Source organism: Taeniopygia guttata, chromosome Z, assembly GCF_048771995.1.
Source record: "Taeniopygia guttata chromosome Z, bTaeGut7.mat, whole genome shotgun sequence".
Lineage (NCBI taxonomy): Eukaryota > Metazoa > Chordata > Aves > Passeriformes > Estrildidae > Taeniopygia > Taeniopygia guttata.
Window position 1 is genome coordinate 64,560,036 of NC_133063.1, and position 16,366 is coordinate 64,576,401.

Here is a 16,366-nt window from a genome sequence, read left to right on the forward strand (position 1 = left end):
TTTTCTCCATAATTAATTTCTTCCTTTCTATTTCCTCTTCTCATAAGTAGCCCTATAATTATCATCATTAACAATGTTTACTTTTAATCAGCTGTGGTATTTTAATTCTCAGCTCTTATTTATTTTTCCCAATTATTCTCAATAATTGCAATGTCCTTGCAATATAAGTATTGTTTGTTTCCAAGCTATTGTTTTGATTCTTCTCTGTTCAAATAAGGAAAGCATGAATTCCTAGGACTAATCATTGTAATGTTTCATTTATGTTATCTCCAGCTAATTATTTTCATTTGTGTTTTAATATAGATCATTCATCACTTCTTAAACAGCTAATTTAATTCTTTCAGAGACAAAAACATGAAAATGCAATTTAAAGTTACCTGCTTACACAAAACATAGTTAAAGATGAAGTGTAATTTAGTGTGTGAGAGAATCTTTGAGAAATAAAAGGCTGTTGTTGTGCTCCTAAGTGTGTGATCCAAGGCATCTGTCTTTAACAAGGAAACATGTTTTATTCTGCAGTCAGAACTGGCCATTAGCAGGGAGTAAGACTATTTGATTATTTTGCAGACACAAGGCAATTGACTCATCAGAAGACATGTTTGTCACTGAACATACACAAACCAATGGCGTAGAAGAGAAACTTACACACCCTGTAGCTAGATGATGCAGTGTTTGCAGTGTAGATAACTTTAAGAGCTGTGAAAATAGTGTAATTTTCCATAAGGTCATAAGGGCCATCAACCATTGAAAGATAGGGATTCAAATTCTGAGTTTTTATTATGTGACCAGTAGAATCCTTAGTTGGAGATCCCAGCAAATCTCTCATGCTAACTCACAGATATGCACCTAAAGGGTAAATAAGCAATAAGGTGAAAGGAGTTGTTACAAAAATATTGGTCTTTAATTGAAAGAAAAACTAAGACTAATAGGAAATGTGTGTTTTAGCAAAGGACTGGATCTTAAAAGGAATTCAGAAGCCTGTTGTCCAGAATCCTCAACCTCTAGCAAAAGCCTTTTTAGCAAAAGCTCCAAAATAGGTCTCCTGTATTTATATTGGACATGATTTTCACATTCTTTTAAAGTTGACATAGAGATACCATATCAAACAAAGTGATTGATTCAGGTTTCAGTGAATAATTGGAGAAAGAAAATTCTTCCTACAGGAAAATACCATAAATCCTTCAGCAGGGTTTTTGCTGTCATTAAATTTATTTTTTATGTTTTTTTCAGTCAGCATTCTGGTGAACACAGGTTTTTACTGATGAAACCTTGTGAACTCAATTACATGGAACTTAAAGCCAAAACACTAGATGAACTTTTTGTGGCTTAATTATACATACAAGGTGTTATTAAACTGAAATACAAAATCAGAGTATTACTTTACAGAAGTGCCATTTTGTAATAAAAAGGCACAATATTTTCAAAGAAGCTTGATGAAGAACTGTGATCTTTCTGAATATAGTGCAATGGGTTATGTAAAAAGAAAGCATTTATTGCATTTGTTTGGCTTAACAGTCATAAAAAAATTTCATTACTGTGTCATTAAGAGCTTCAGATACTGTAGCAATTGTTAATGTGTTGACACAAATTTGGGGTTTCTTAATAGATTCCTTTTTGAGTTCTGAGGTTACATGTTTTCTTCTAATCAAAATCAGCAAGTTTGTTTGCTAGTTTTAAGCCAGTAGTGCCTCACTCTTCATTGTTTATTCAATGTGTATACATTCTTTCTTTGTTCAAAGTATATATGTTCTTTGAAAGCATCTGATATTAAGGGTCACTTATTTAGTGTTGTGTGCTGCAATGAACAATGCAATCTGATTTCAAAACTGTTGTGAGATTTTAGGAATTGTGGTTAAACCTCTTTTTATATGTTCCATTTTTTTTCTGCTGTAATTCAGAACACATGGCCTTGTGCTGAGGAAGTTAACATTATAATACTCAGTAGTTTGCCAAGTTACAAGGAAATGGCTACATTGTAATTGTTAGTACATAATTGTGATTAGTGATTGATGAAGAAAAGTCTACTGGTGTCAGTATGCAGGCCATATCAAAAATACGTGCTTCAACCTTAAAAAGCATTTTTCCAAATTGCAAGTCTTTTCTTTTAGCAAGATCCAGATTTCCCCAGCTTATGTAGACTGTATGTGATCTTCCACATTAAAAGATCATCCCCAAGTTATTGTCAGTATGTATGTGCATATCTTTGTTCTTTGGAAGAGACATGAAGCTGTGTGCCTCCAGGCTTCTTAGGACATCTGAATCTCTTTAATCTGTCACATGTCAGATTAGTGCTTTTGTAAGGCCATAAAATAAACATGATGTAGACCAAAAGGATGTGTTAATGCTGTCAGAGGTTTTTTTCAGGGACAGTATATCTGACTTGTATGATGCTAATTAAAATTCATATTTGATGGGTAGTTCAGGTATTCTATAGCTAAAATTGTCTTAATGTTATTATTTTTTTCTTTTAAAATCATATATGATGTGCTAACTACCTTCTGGAAAAATTAAATCACTGTGCTAATGAAGATCTTGCTGTACAGTATGTCCTCCAAAGGTTAGGGGCCGTTTTAATTTTTGAGTGTATTGGAATAGCTTGTGGCAAGGTCCAAGCAGATGGTAAAAGAGTTACTTCTCAGGAACCTTAAATTTAAACATACAAAAACTCCTTTTGTATTTTGTTTTTTATTTATTTTCAGAGTTCTGGATAAACCAAAAATATAGTGCTGGCAAAAGTTCTACACTGCATGGTTTCTAATTTGGCTTTACAATCAATAAGCCTCAAAACAAAAAGTAAAGGCTTCTCAGTGAGAAACAACTCTCAAGTTTGAAAGTGTGATTCAAGACAGCATGGTGCACCCTGAGAATTCCATTCTTCTTTTACACTGCCTGGAAAGCTCATTTAACCTGTTTTGGAGATGGATGTGATAATTTCATAATATCAGAAGTAGGAAGAGTTTCACTACATTTGTGATAGGAGCAGGAAAGGAAACTAGAGCCACATGAGACAAGACAGGGATTTCAGACACATCCTAAAAGATTACAGATATTACAGTTAGCTGACAAGATGATGAGGATAAACTACTAATTTACACTCCTGGGCTGGAGGGCATAATTATAACTTCTGTAAGGACAGTTATCAGAGTGCAAGGTGTGGAAATACGATAGTCTACAGGAAACAAAGCAAAGGGGAGTCCAACCAAACCAGACCAACAAAAAACAATCTGCATCGTTTATTCCTTTTTTTGGATCCTGGCAATGCCATGATCAGTGTGTGAAATCCTGAGCATCCAGATGAGCATAAAATATGTTAGGAATCCACTTCCTATCCTTGAATGTGGGGAATGTGTAGAAATTAGCTCAAAACCAGCATAAACTGCCAGCAGGAGTAGTGGGTGTCTATAACTGCTCTGATTTGTACTGCTCTGGTTCTCATTGAGATGCTGTGGTGCCTAGGAAACTTAAGTGTAATCATGACTGAATTATTCCTAAGTCAAAATTCCTAGAAATGCCCATTTTAATTCTGAAAATACATTTCAAGCAGTTATTATAGAACTGAAAATATGGAGTAACAAGACTGTTTCACTGAATTTCTTTGGATAGTTTGGTTGGATCTTCCCAATCCTTAAGCAATTCTTTCAAGTGTTAAATTGCATTGAAAAACTTGGCAATGTTACAATCTTTGAAATTTATCTCTAATGATCTTTACACTGATGAATGAAACATTAAACATTTTTCAGATACATAATTCCTAGAAAAAGCACTAGGCTATTTCCTTTTATAATTTGTAACATAGCCAGTAGAACTGTAGGATATTTTGGAAAAAGTCCTAGAAAATGCCTCATTTGTGGATGATTACACTAGTAGTTGAAGAAGGTATCAGAGTTGCTTTTTTTCAGCTGGATATATGAGTTGACAGGGTCATTTGAAATGTTTTATGTGTAGTCACCTTCTCAGTCATGTAAATGTATATGATTTCTCTCAGCACTTCTGAGGACATTAGAAGAGAAACAGATTAGTATAGTTGGTTGTTAATGTAGGCATTTCAATAATTGAATATCTTATTTAAAACCCAACCTCTTTAATTATTTATACCTAATGGATGTCTTGGTTTGTTCAGTTGAAAGGATACTGATAATTTAAATTCCTATTAATTACTGCATCAAAGTGCACTTTAAAATATTCTCCGTCCTAGAGCGCTAAATTATGGGAAAGGAGATAAAACAGCTGTTACTGCTGTTGTGTCAGGCAGCATTTATTTGGCTAGACAGTTTTTTTACATACTAGTTACAATAATATGTGTTTCAAAAATAGAGATTAGGCGTAGTGATAAATCTGGATCCCTTCAGTGAGTCTGAGTGTCTGCATTCAATTAAAGCCTTCTTAAAATACAGCGGTTGATTCTATTTTACCATATTAGCAGAGTCCCAAATTAGTTTAACAAATAGTGTCCCCAAAACACAAGCTTGGTTCAGAGATGGAATGTGAGACCCCAGAATACTCAGCCAGGGTCAACAGATATCTCAGACACGCACCACAGGCCTTTGTCTCTTCTCATGTTGCTTTCTCTTAAAGGTCTCAGACTCTGAGACACTGTTTTAACTGGCCTTATTTTTTCAATTTGTTTTTATTTTTGATGAATGCCTGCTGCTGCCTTGAATTGGTCTGTAAGTCTGGAAGAGTGCTTTCTTCATCGCTTTCCCACGGAGGCTTAAGCAGCCCTGTCCTTCGTCCCTTTCACTTTTCGTCTCTAAATAGGTTATTAGACTAGCTTTCCTGAGTCACCCTCAACTTCTTTCTCCTGTAGAGATGAAAATCTCAAGATATGTCTCTGGATATATAGGAATTAAGTAATCAGTTCAGATTCAGTATTATTTAAGACAGCTCCCAGTCTTTCCTTCCAAACCTTCTTCCTATTTCTTTTCTCTCTGCAGACATCTCCATGCTTTTTGCTACTCAGCACTGATCTTTCCCTAGGTCATCACATGCAGGTAAGTCTAGATACTGCACATTGATTCTGTACATAACAACTTAGACATAGTAATTTTTCTTTATCAATGGCTACAATTCTCATATTAACTTTATTTTTGACCTGAGCTATAAAACTCCTTTCCTCTGAAATCTATACATTCAATATAGTTTTGCTGTTATCCACTGTGCATGCTCTTGCACCCTTTTCATTGTCTACAACACAAAGTGATAATTTTGAATGACCTTTTTCGCTTAACCTCAGCCTCTTCTCATTTCTCATTTGCTCCTGAAGTGTCCAGTATTTTTTGTCCAGTAATTGTTCTGGTTTTTTTTTCTTTTTTTGTCCCTACTGCCACTATACAGCTATACAAGAGAGAGATCAAATTATTTTCTGCAACATATATACTGGCTGACACTAGAGCAATGAACTACTGAAAAATCAAATGTCACAGCTAAGTGCTTACAAAAACTTAAATTTCTGAAGCTGCAAACAAAAACAAGTGTTACTTGAGAAAGACACATTCTCTTGAAGATTTATTTCAGCTGATGTTTTACATCTTTCTTTTGGGTAGAAGAACAAAAAACCCACAATAAAATAACACCCATGTCCCAACTCAATTTCCTTGCTCTTCCAGAGCTGAGTCCTCCCTTTTATATATTTCCCACCATCTTCTGCCGATTAAATCCTCTTTTTCCATTTTCCTTGGAGTTTTTGGGACAAGTTCCAAATCCAGCATTTTCTTTAATATTATTTTACTCCAAAAAATTCTTCCCTGTGTGTTTCTGTAGTCAGATCATTCATTTGAATAGAATATTAAAATTTAATTCCATTCCTCTACAGTGAGAAGATTTTGGAACAGCAGCCACTTAAAAAATAAAATCAACAACAAAAAGCAACAGAAGAGTAAGTGCAATGAGGGAACAAATCTAGTATGAATATATCTGAAGCTTAAAAAAAGTTGAGATTGATTTGCTCTTTAGCCCAACTACCAACTCCAGTATGCACACATGATATTCACTTTGTTCATTCTTAGCTTTTTGTAGGCTCCATATAGAAATTTTTGCATCTTATCCAATATTTTAATAGTTTCCAGTGACTATTCACAGGCTAAGTGAGAACATCATTTTGAGCCAAATAGTGTCTGTTCTTTCCAACCTGTATGTTATTTGCTAGTTATTTGGATGTCGTAGTCTCTTTGGTTGTACTTTCTGCTATCCTGTTTTGTCTGCCTTGTCTATATTCTATTCTTACAACCTTCAGAGAATGTTTTCTGGGCCACATCCAAGGCTGTATTTGTTCAGGTGAACTTCAGGAAATTTCAGGGTAAAATAATCCTTCATTCTGACAGTCCATGGAGAATTTAAATTGATCAAGCAAAATTGTATCAGTTATAACTATCTGGGGTTATAAGTAAACCAATATTTAGGGAGGAAAACTGACCGAACAAATTAATGCATATGAAGTTAATACTTGGAAAGGTCTATGAGCAAGAGGAAAAAACATTATATCATCTTTTTCATCTCATATATTACTTAATCCAAAGTGTGCTTGTTTGACGTCTCTGTTTCCTGTTTGGATAACACGCATGTGCTAAGTTCTGGTGATGAGTTATTTGTTTGTACAGTTGGGCTTAAGATAAGCCAAATAAAAATGTTTAGAGCTGCACATCAAAGACAATATAGTAATTAGTTAGCATTAAAGCTCCACTACTTAGATAGAAGGAAATACCAAGTTCCTCACACCAATTCCAAATAAAGAAGTGTTCAAATTAAGAAAATTTCATGCTATGTTTAGATCTGTGAGGGTCACAATCCTTGGCCTTCAGACTACATCAGGGGATTTCAGTGTGCTGCTTCCTACCTCCAGGAAAACTGCCTGCTTGTGGCTGTTTTTCTAAGTCACAGACTTGTGCAGCCCCACAACCTGATGCACTGAGCTTGCCACACAAGTTCTCTTTTTAGCATCCAGGTAGTATTAAAAAGTACCTGTAAGAGTATGTTACAGGTGGACCAGAAGGGGGGCACGACACCTCCCCCGGGAGCCCGAACTTCCTAAGCAGTTGCTGATGGATCAACACAGAATGACGAGATGGGCCTTGCTTGCTTATCTGAGGATTGATTATTATACCAAAAGGGCGAAACCAAAAGTATCTATAATTCAAATAGAAAGCAGAGGCAAGGACCATGACTCAGTCAGGACAGTGGATTTTAAGGGAGAGGACCAGGGTGGAGCTTGGGACTAGGAACCAATATCAAAGTCGCAGGGGAGGAACATAAGGCAGGGATTACAATATTTAAACCAATAGGGAGTTCCAGGGGAGGGGAACAGTTTAACTAAACCAATAGGGCAGCGAGAGATACATAAATGACAGGGAATTCTCTGTAAAAAGGGGTAGGTATGACGGAGGACTGACAGCAAGGACTAAACTAATGCCTCAGGGGAGGGGAGGCGGGTACAGAACCAACTATTGGAAACAAAAATAAAAAATAAAACACACCACAACACCAATGGGGTCAGACTATCTGTCAGCCCAAATTAAAATGTTCTAAGACATGGTTGTCCTTTGTCTTACATGCAGTGCTGTAATAAGTTTCTTATTATAAACTTTATAAATAAGTTTCTTAAAAACTTTATCAGTGTTCCATGGATTATCATTTGATTATTATCAGGTGTCATCTTTCCCATTAGTAAGTACTTTATCAAGTGGTTAAGCCTTCACATTACCAATTACTGATAGCAGCACTGTGTAATTGTCCCTATTGTGAATTTTTAAATAGCAAACAGCTTTTAAACAATTAATAGTGGAGGAAGAAAAAGCTGCTGCTGCCACTGGATCCACTACTGCAACAACCATCACAACATCACTCTTCATATCTAGTCTGTTAATTGCTGTGAGACTTACCTACGATTTCGACACATGTGGGTCTATGTTTAAAAGCTGACTTCATAGATGAAGATAGTAGGAATGCTTTGTAATTCTTTCCCTTCATTCTAGCTAAGCTTTATTAAATCAGTTAGCATTTAACTTTACCTTTTTAAGAGTTAATAGATATATATTTTAAAAAGTTAATAGTGACAAAACTATTTTTTTGATGTTTGCTGTGCACATATTTGCAAAGCAGATTTTATAGTTTCATATTGTTGTTGTAATATCATGGTTCTATCTTTTTCAAACAGCATGGACATGTATCTATTTCAGAAAAAACTGATCCCAAAGTAGCAGACTTATGTATTTTGGGTATTAGTTCAAAGTGCACTCCAAAACTGGAATGCAGCGGCCTCATAGCTTTCTGAAAACTAATATGACTAATACATTATCGAATAATGTTGTCAGTGCCGTACTTATGTGACGTCTCTAGGGTTAAAATATTCTTTAAAGAAATGTTTATTATTGGACAGACCTATTCAGTTGTCTCCTATTGTATGTTAAAGTAGCTGCTCTCAAAGGTCACAGAAAGTTCAGCTTTACAAAGACACCCTTATTTTGTAGAAAATGAATTTTAAGACTCTCTAATGGGAACATTCAAAAATCTCTCTAAAAAACCTTTTTTTTTAGAATGTTTCATTTGATGACTTGTCCAGAAAGAGGAAAAGTAATGTAACGACAGAAGTTTGGACAATAATCAGACATGAAAACATATGCTCTATTGTGTAGAGACTTGCATTTGTTTTTGCAATAGGAACATAATTATTGGAGTTTTGTATTTGTTTTTTTGTTGTTTTTTTTTTTTTTTTCCCTCAACCTATGTACCTGGGAAAACATTTTCTGACTTTTGGTTTTCTGATCAGCAGACACCAATTAAAAAAGCACAGATCCAGCAACTGGGTCCAGTCAGATGGAATACGCTCTTGCAGACCTGAAGACTTTGGAGTCCCAAGCAGTCAACAGGATCAGCCTGCACTGATTGCTCTGTGTCATGGCAATAAAAGGATAATTTAGTTTTAGTCAAAAGACATAGCTTCAAGTAAATGCAGTGTTTGTGAAAGATACCATTCTGATAGCAGTGAAAAGAGAACTCCTTACTGTTTCCCAGGAGGACAGCTTTAGCTGCAGCAAATGAAGTTTTGCACTGGTGTAGCACTTCATTTATGTCTCTGAGATACCCAGAGTGATTTATTTTATTGACCAACTTAGCAGCTGATTTTATCTGTTGCAACAGCCAGTTCCAATCTAGCAAGTGAAGCTGACACTGAGATGAGCTGTATGAAGTTAGACACCTGTCATCCACTTAACAACGAGCAGTGTATTATACACGTGTGCAACAGTGTGGGATAGCAGAGGCATGCAGAGACATGTCCAAGCCTAAACCTTAATTTTCCCTGCAGATGCTTTAAATGAGTGTCACTGCTTATAGACACGTATGTGCTTGGACTTAGACATCTCAAGATATGTTAAAAATTACAAAGTTCTGGAAAAGCCTGGGTCATCAGAGTGTTGCTTTGAAACTGGAAGAGTGTTAAATATGATTTTAAATGGATATCGGTGGGAAATTATTTGTTCTGAGGGGGGAAAATTGAAAACAGAAGCATTGTGGACTTTTTAGACATTCTCTTGCAATATAAATTGTATTTCTGAAGGTGTACACTAAGAGGAATTCTGGACAGGAGGAGTTGCTGTTTTACCACTCCTGCTTTCCATTCAGTGCATCCACTGTGGCTAGGTCCGGTGGGGTAGACTGTGATGCGACGTGCAATAGGCAATACAGGGCCTGACACTTCAGACGTGCTGCCCCGTCCGTTCTCAGCCTGTCTGTCGGACGGGGCAGATGGCGAACCCTTGATTACCCGAACGCCAGGACGGCGGGGCAGCGGCTAATTGGGCTGTTTGCAGAGTCTCTCTCTCCCCGGCAGTGACAGTGACCGGGGCACGCCAGCCCGCCCCCGGCCGCGGCGCCTCCAGGGCCCGGCCCGGCTCCCACCCGGCCCCGCTCTGGGCGCTTCCCGCGGCCGGCGGTGCGGAGCGGGGGACGTCAGTGTGAGGGGGCCGGTCCTGGGCAGGGCGCCCGCGTCCCGTCCCTCCCCGCCCCTCGCCGCGGCTCCCTCCCTCCGGCTGGGGGCGGCCGGGTCGGCCCTCGCCGGGATCCCATTCCTCCTCCCTCGGTGCATGGTCGCGGCGGGAGCGGAGGAGGGTGAGCCCGGCGGGGCGCGGGCCGGAGGCGGCGGCGGGAGCGGAGCCTCAGCGCGGAGGAGCCGCCTCTGCCCGGCAGCGGTGAGGCAGCGCCACCGCTGAAGTTGTGCGGAGCTGGGAGGACGGGAGGGAGGCCGGGGACCACTGGCTGCGCTTCCATTCATTGCCCGAGCGGCGGCCGGGCTGCTGCTTCTCCCGGGCCAGAGCTGTAGCCTTAGGGACAGGCCGGGGAACGGCCGCGGCGGGACGGGGCACAGCGCGGAGTGGCGGCAGGGACGGGGCTTGGCGCCGGCGAGAGCCGCCTGGAGACCGCCGGGGCAGCGGCGGAGCGGGAGGGCACCCGGGCGCCTTCCCCGCGGGGAGCGCGGCGGGGACCCAGGGCGCGACCCGGCGAGGCGGCCGCCAGCCTGCCTCCTTCCCTCGCTCCCCCTTCCTTCGCTCCCTTTTTCCCTCGCTCCCCCTTCCCTCGCTCCCTTTTTCCCTCGCTCCCCCTTCCCCGCTCCCCTCCCTCCCGCGCGGCGGTCCTGCCGAGCAGCCGCTCCCGGCGGCACACGGCTCTCCCGGCCAGCGGACGGGGCTCCGCGGCGTCTGGCCGCGCTGCGCGCACATTCGGCACCGCGGGGCGGGGCCGGGGGGCACCGCCCGTCGGGGGGCCCCGGTCGGCTTCGTGCGGAACGGGTGGCGGGGGTAGCGGGAGCCGGGCCGCCCGTGGCCATCCCTGGCCCGGGCACCTGCAGCCTTTCCCCGAGGGCACGGGAGCTTCTTGGCTTTCCACGAGGTGCCTCTGGGAGCGAGGGTTCAAAGCTATTCAAAGCTCACCTGGGTGCCTTCACATCGCTGACGATTTCTTCATACCTGTCGTGTTTCTGGGGCCATTTTTTGAGGGGGGGGGGGGATGTGTGTGTATTTTAGTTGTCAGGACCCTTCAGGGAAGGGCAGGAAGTAGGTCACACAGGTTACCGGTGCACTTTTTTTGGTAGTTTAGGTGTCACTCCAAAGGCATCATTAATGCACTGGTGAGATTGGTTCCCATCATTCAGAAGTTGTGGTTGCGCTGGAGCAATCAAGTAAAACAGCATGGGCTGTCAGTGCCATGTCCAGACAAGTGCACACGCTCCCGGTACCTGGTGGCAGAGCAGCAGCGTTGCACCATCATAATAGGTTTACACCAAGCCAGAACTAAGCAGATGAGGTGCTGTGAATGTGTGCATCCTGATGAGAGATGTATTAGTAGGAATAAATGAGCACAATTATGGGACTCCAGCTGACCTCATCCAGAAGAAAATATTATATATGTCAATAACAAGATTTGCATTTCTTAGTGAAACAGATCCCTTAATGAAGATGTCTCTTTGGTCTCAGTCCTGCAGTGGGTTCTGTCTGCTCAAGCTTATACCTGCAAGGGGCCCTGTTGTTTTCAATGGGTTTGCTTTGGTCGCAGAAACCTTATGGTCCTTATAGTAATTCATACAGACCTAAATTTATGCTGTGCACAAAGGGTGGCTAACTGGGAAATGTCAGTGGCATTACATTTTATTTTTTCTGAGTCAAACATACTACAAAAATATAATCCAAATTAATCTCTGGGTATTCTTGAGTATTTTATCCATGTTCATGCATTGTTAGGTCAGCGTATAGGCAGACTGTTAAGATAGTTGTTGATGAGAGGGTTTTATCTCAGACAAAGTTTCATGGGATCATTGCTCAGTTTTCCACTCCATATGCTAGTTGCAGCCACTCCAGCTTTAATCATATCACTGCTTTCTTCACAGGATTTCTCCCTGTGAGTCATGCAGTGGGTTTAATCAGTTTGTAGGAAATTGCCCACTTTATCTTTTTTTTAGTTAATTGTCTGTTTTTATTAAGCATTCTGGGAAATGTTTGCATGATGATGTACCCACATGTCAAGCAAGTAGTAGTAGTGTGTCATTTTCTTTTATGACTGTAAATCCCTGGGAAGGGATGCAGCATTGCTGTGTAAGAATGTTACAGTTATTTTTATTACTTATTTAATCAAAGCATAGTTCCTCCACATCTTCTAAGACACTCTTCTTGATTGTGCTGGGCTGGTAAGCTAGGATCAGAAGTACTGCTGGCAAGGACTGAAGGGAAGGCAATAATTGCCATGATCCTTTTTCGTGTTCTGGCTTGTAGCTGTGAAGATTGCTTGTGGTGTTCTGTAATACAGTAGGACAATGACTTATTAACTGCTATGTGTTGTTGCATCAGCAGAACCTGACTGAGCTGCAGGTGACTGTTTAGTTGGCAACCAGGCAAGAAACCTGGTGCTTTATTTTGCATATGCTGTAGACATTGCTGTTTCAATAATAGTTACGTGAAAAGGAGATTCATTATTTTGCTGAGTGTTTTGGAGGACAGAATTACTATTCATCAAAATTTGTGTTTCCAGAAGCTTCTATTCTGTTAGACATTTGAGTACCCATTGGAGGACTCCAGAGTAAAAGAGGAGTGGTTGTTGCAATGCAGGGGATATACTGAACACAGGATGGCAGTTCCTAGCTAATGTAAGATTTCTGCAAATCAGAAGGAAAAAAAGAAACAATTTCTAGGAATTTTACCCTCAGCATCTTAAACCGAACTTGTTACAAGATGAAAATGAAAGAGTCTTTCTACATAGAAGTAGCCCTTAGTGAAGCTGCTGTTTGCCTCAGAGCTGTTCGTTAAAGCTTGAAGTGGAAGGGTGAAGATGGCTGCCCCGCTGTCCCTAACTGTCCTCACCTCCTACACCCACACTGTGTTCATGTGTTCATGCCCAGGCACAAGCACACAAGCTCCTTTTGTTAGCTGACCCTTCACACCATCCATCCTGTGGGGAGGAGAGCAGTGCTCAGCTTCTAAGTGCTGGTAGCAATAAGAGAAACTGTTTTATGTCCCCATTCCTTCCTTGTGAACAAGGGCTATCTGGGACTTCCTTTGTCCTGCTTTCCTCTGTGTTTTCAGTGCCTCCCTTTTCTCTAAAGGGTTCCCATTTCTCTGCTTTCTGCCTACATGATAAATAATTGTGGGGTGTCAGCATTTTGAACTCATTTAGGAGCAAGGAAAGAGGTGGCAAGCAGCTGGAAGATGTTACCGAGTCTCAGAGCCCTTTTCTGATGCAAAGACAATTGCTGATGTAATTGTAGTTGACAAGTCTGTTAAAATAATACCAAAGACTTTTCCCTTTTGGCTTTTCAGCTTTCTTGAAAATTTATGGGATTCTCCTGAGCTGTGGTGCCTAAAAGCTGCCCTGGGAAAGTGGGACTAACAGGATGCATTCTTCCAAAATCACTGTCCTACATACAGATGAATTGGAATAAATCTGAATGTAGGGCATTTGTAAAGCCCAGTTTAAAAGAAATAGTATTGTTATCCCTTGCCTTTTAAAATTGCTCAGAAGCTGTGGCCAGATGCTGTGAAAGCTGTCTATAAACAAGTACTGTTTCATTGTCTTGTAAGTAAAGTGATATTTTCATGTTATACTGCTGACAGAAGGTGATGCATTTTGGAAAAAATATACAGATCTGAGGTTTTAATTTATTTTTTATTTGCCTTTGTTTCTCTTTACAACTCTAGCAGGTGAGACATTAACCATGGATAAGTATTTCAACATCAGTTAATCAGAAAGTAATCAATTTTCCCAGAAGTATTTTCCTAAAAGACATTTTTGTGGTAGGTAATTTCAAAGAAAATTAAATGCACAGTGGGAAAAGAATTGAATTATAAATTTGCTGCAATGGCAAACAGCTGACTGCGAATGTACCTGATCTATGTGAATGGATTGGGAATGTATCTGAAATTCCAAACTGTGGCAATATACATAGCATTTGGACACTTACAGTAGGTATCCATGACTGAGTATAAATAAATCACAGCAAAATATATTTAGAGACTGTTGTGCTGTTTACATAATCAATAGGTTCCAATTTCTGATTCACTAAAGTGATTTTAAAAAAATCTAACAAAAAAACAAAAAAAAAGCATGGTCTTTTGGTAAAGATTAATTTCTCCAGTTCTCGTTTTCTTCTGGTTCTCATTTTTTCAGCTTGGAGCTCTATAGTTAAGTTAGATGTGGGTTCTTCAAAGGAGAATCCAGAATATTTGAGACATTGATGCATGAGAGGAATGCTGCAGCAATTTGTTCCCTAAAATATTTCTTATGTATTTTGGTTTAGATGTTGTTGGTTGGGGTTTCTCTAAGGGTTTCTATGAAGCCCATGGTGAAAACAAGGAACTAAATGATAAACCATGAAAATGAAATACTATAAAAAGCACAAAAAATGTCTTGAAGGAAGCATGATTTTGTGTTGCAGCCACTGAAAATACGATAATGAACCCAGACACACAAGGAAGGCTTATTTTAGCTGAGTTTTTCACCTTTAACAGCTTCTAGTGCCGAGAAACAATCAATGAAGCAATATTGCTGAAGCAGCTGTACAGTCTCCTTTGTCATTGGTGTCACTGCTGTATTTCAGACTTCTTTGTCTTAACACTTAATGTCATCTTAAAGATGGTGAAGGTATTTTTGGACTGATTTATTCTGTGTGATATCTTATATTTTACTGATGAATATGTTTTGGATTTTAATTATACACACAGTAGCAGCTTTAGAGTTGACTAAGTGATCTTCATGCTTGCTGACATCTGGCATTGCATTCATTATATGCCTTTCTTATACATAATTTCTGAAATTCAGTAATAAGTATCAATGCTGTCATTCAGTTCCAGATCAACAGCAGTAAGTTTTGTAGATAAAATAATATACTATGCCTTAATAGTACATCTGATACTTTACCTTAAAGTTTGACTGTAGCTTGTCAGCCTTTTCATTCCTTTTTATCCCAAGTAAGTTTTTCTGTAAGGGTGCTTTAGGAGAAAATCCTGTGAGTTTACTAACAGAAATGGTCAATGTTGGGGTTGTAGTAATTATAACCAGAACCTGGTCTGAATTGAATGTTGCAATACTTTATTAAAAGACATACAGTTTTTAAATCTGTTTTGTTTGAGCAGTGTGACTTCTCAGGGTGGTTGAGACTTTGGTTAGCTGTGACAGGACTTTTCTTGATTCAGCTTTCAGTGGTAATCCTTTAAACCTGTTTGGAAAGAATTACCTGTGATGTGGGAAGATAAATTCAGTCTCTGTATTTATTTGATCTTCTGCTGAGATTGCAGATAGGGTGCCAGTTGGTGCCATCTGTGTTTATAGATTTTGCAATAGTATTCACTGGGAGATTATCTGAAAGCCAAATCAGTTTACATAGGTCAGTGAATTGCAGCTTGCAAGGCTTGTGTCTGGGATCATTGTAAACAAGTTTTTCATACTTTTCACTGGACTTTCATTTGTCTAAACCTGACCTCATCACTGAAGTGGGTGGTGGTGATAATACACCAGTCTTATATGTTGGCAGATACATTTGTCTTTAATGGTTTTGTTCCTTTGTTTTGTCTCCTAGCATGTGTGTATTACTTTGATACATCATCTGCAAACAGTGTGTGGAAGGAAGGCTGTGCCAAAAATACTTTAATATAAAGGGGTGAGGTTTTTATTTAACGTTTAATAAGTCATATATATATATATATACAGTGTTGTAAATATAGGTACTGTTCCTACAGTTAAAGTACCTGCAGAAGAGAAGGTGCTGCAGATAAGAGCACATCAAATATTAGGAGTTTACTGACATTTCTGGTTTCAGCTGAGTTAGTTATTTTCCTTCATAATAGCTGATGTAGTCCTGCATTTTGGGTTTAGTATGAGACTGATGTCGATACCACAGTGATCTTTTTGTTGTTGCTGAGCTGTAGTCACAACACCTCAAGGACTTTTCATCTTCTCATGCTCTGGTAGCAAGTAGACTGGGGTGAACAAGAAGTTATAAGGAGATGCAGCCATGATAGCTGACCACAGTTGGCTTCAGGGAGGTTTCACACCAAGTAGCATTATGCTCAGTAATAAAGCTGGGGAAGAAGAAGGTTGCAGTGATGACTATGTCTTCCCAAGTCACTTTTACCTGTGATGGAGCCCTGCTCTGTTGGTGATTGGTGAGCACTGGCCTGCTCATGTGAAGCATTAATTCAATTCCCTGTTTTTCTTTGCTTAAGTGCATGGCTTTTGCTTTACCTATTGAAGTGTCATGAGTTTTATAATTTTTCCTCTTCTGATTCTCTTCCCCATCCCTGTGAGGGAGAGTGAGTGACAGTCGTGACAACTAAAGCAGTATTTGTACAGAGTACCTTGACAGAGTTCTTCTGTGCAAAGAATGGCGGCATCT

At 39.8% G+C, this 16,366-nt stretch overlaps 1 protein-coding gene across 2 annotated transcripts in view; it reads left to right on the forward strand.

Annotated features, from left to right (window-relative positions):
- Positions 1-9,883: 9,883 nt before the first annotated feature.
- LHFPL2 (LHFPL tetraspan subfamily member 2) overlaps positions 9,884-16,366 on the forward strand; it is a 121,275-nt gene continuing 114,792 nt past the window's right edge. The window contains exon 1 of one of the 2 annotated variants that reach the window (XM_002189393.7): positions 9,884-10,181. The gene's annotated coding sequence lies outside the window, so the exon portion shown is untranslated. The remainder of the gene's footprint in view (positions 10,182-16,366) is intronic. The other variant, XM_072922511.1, reaches the window with a different exon arrangement.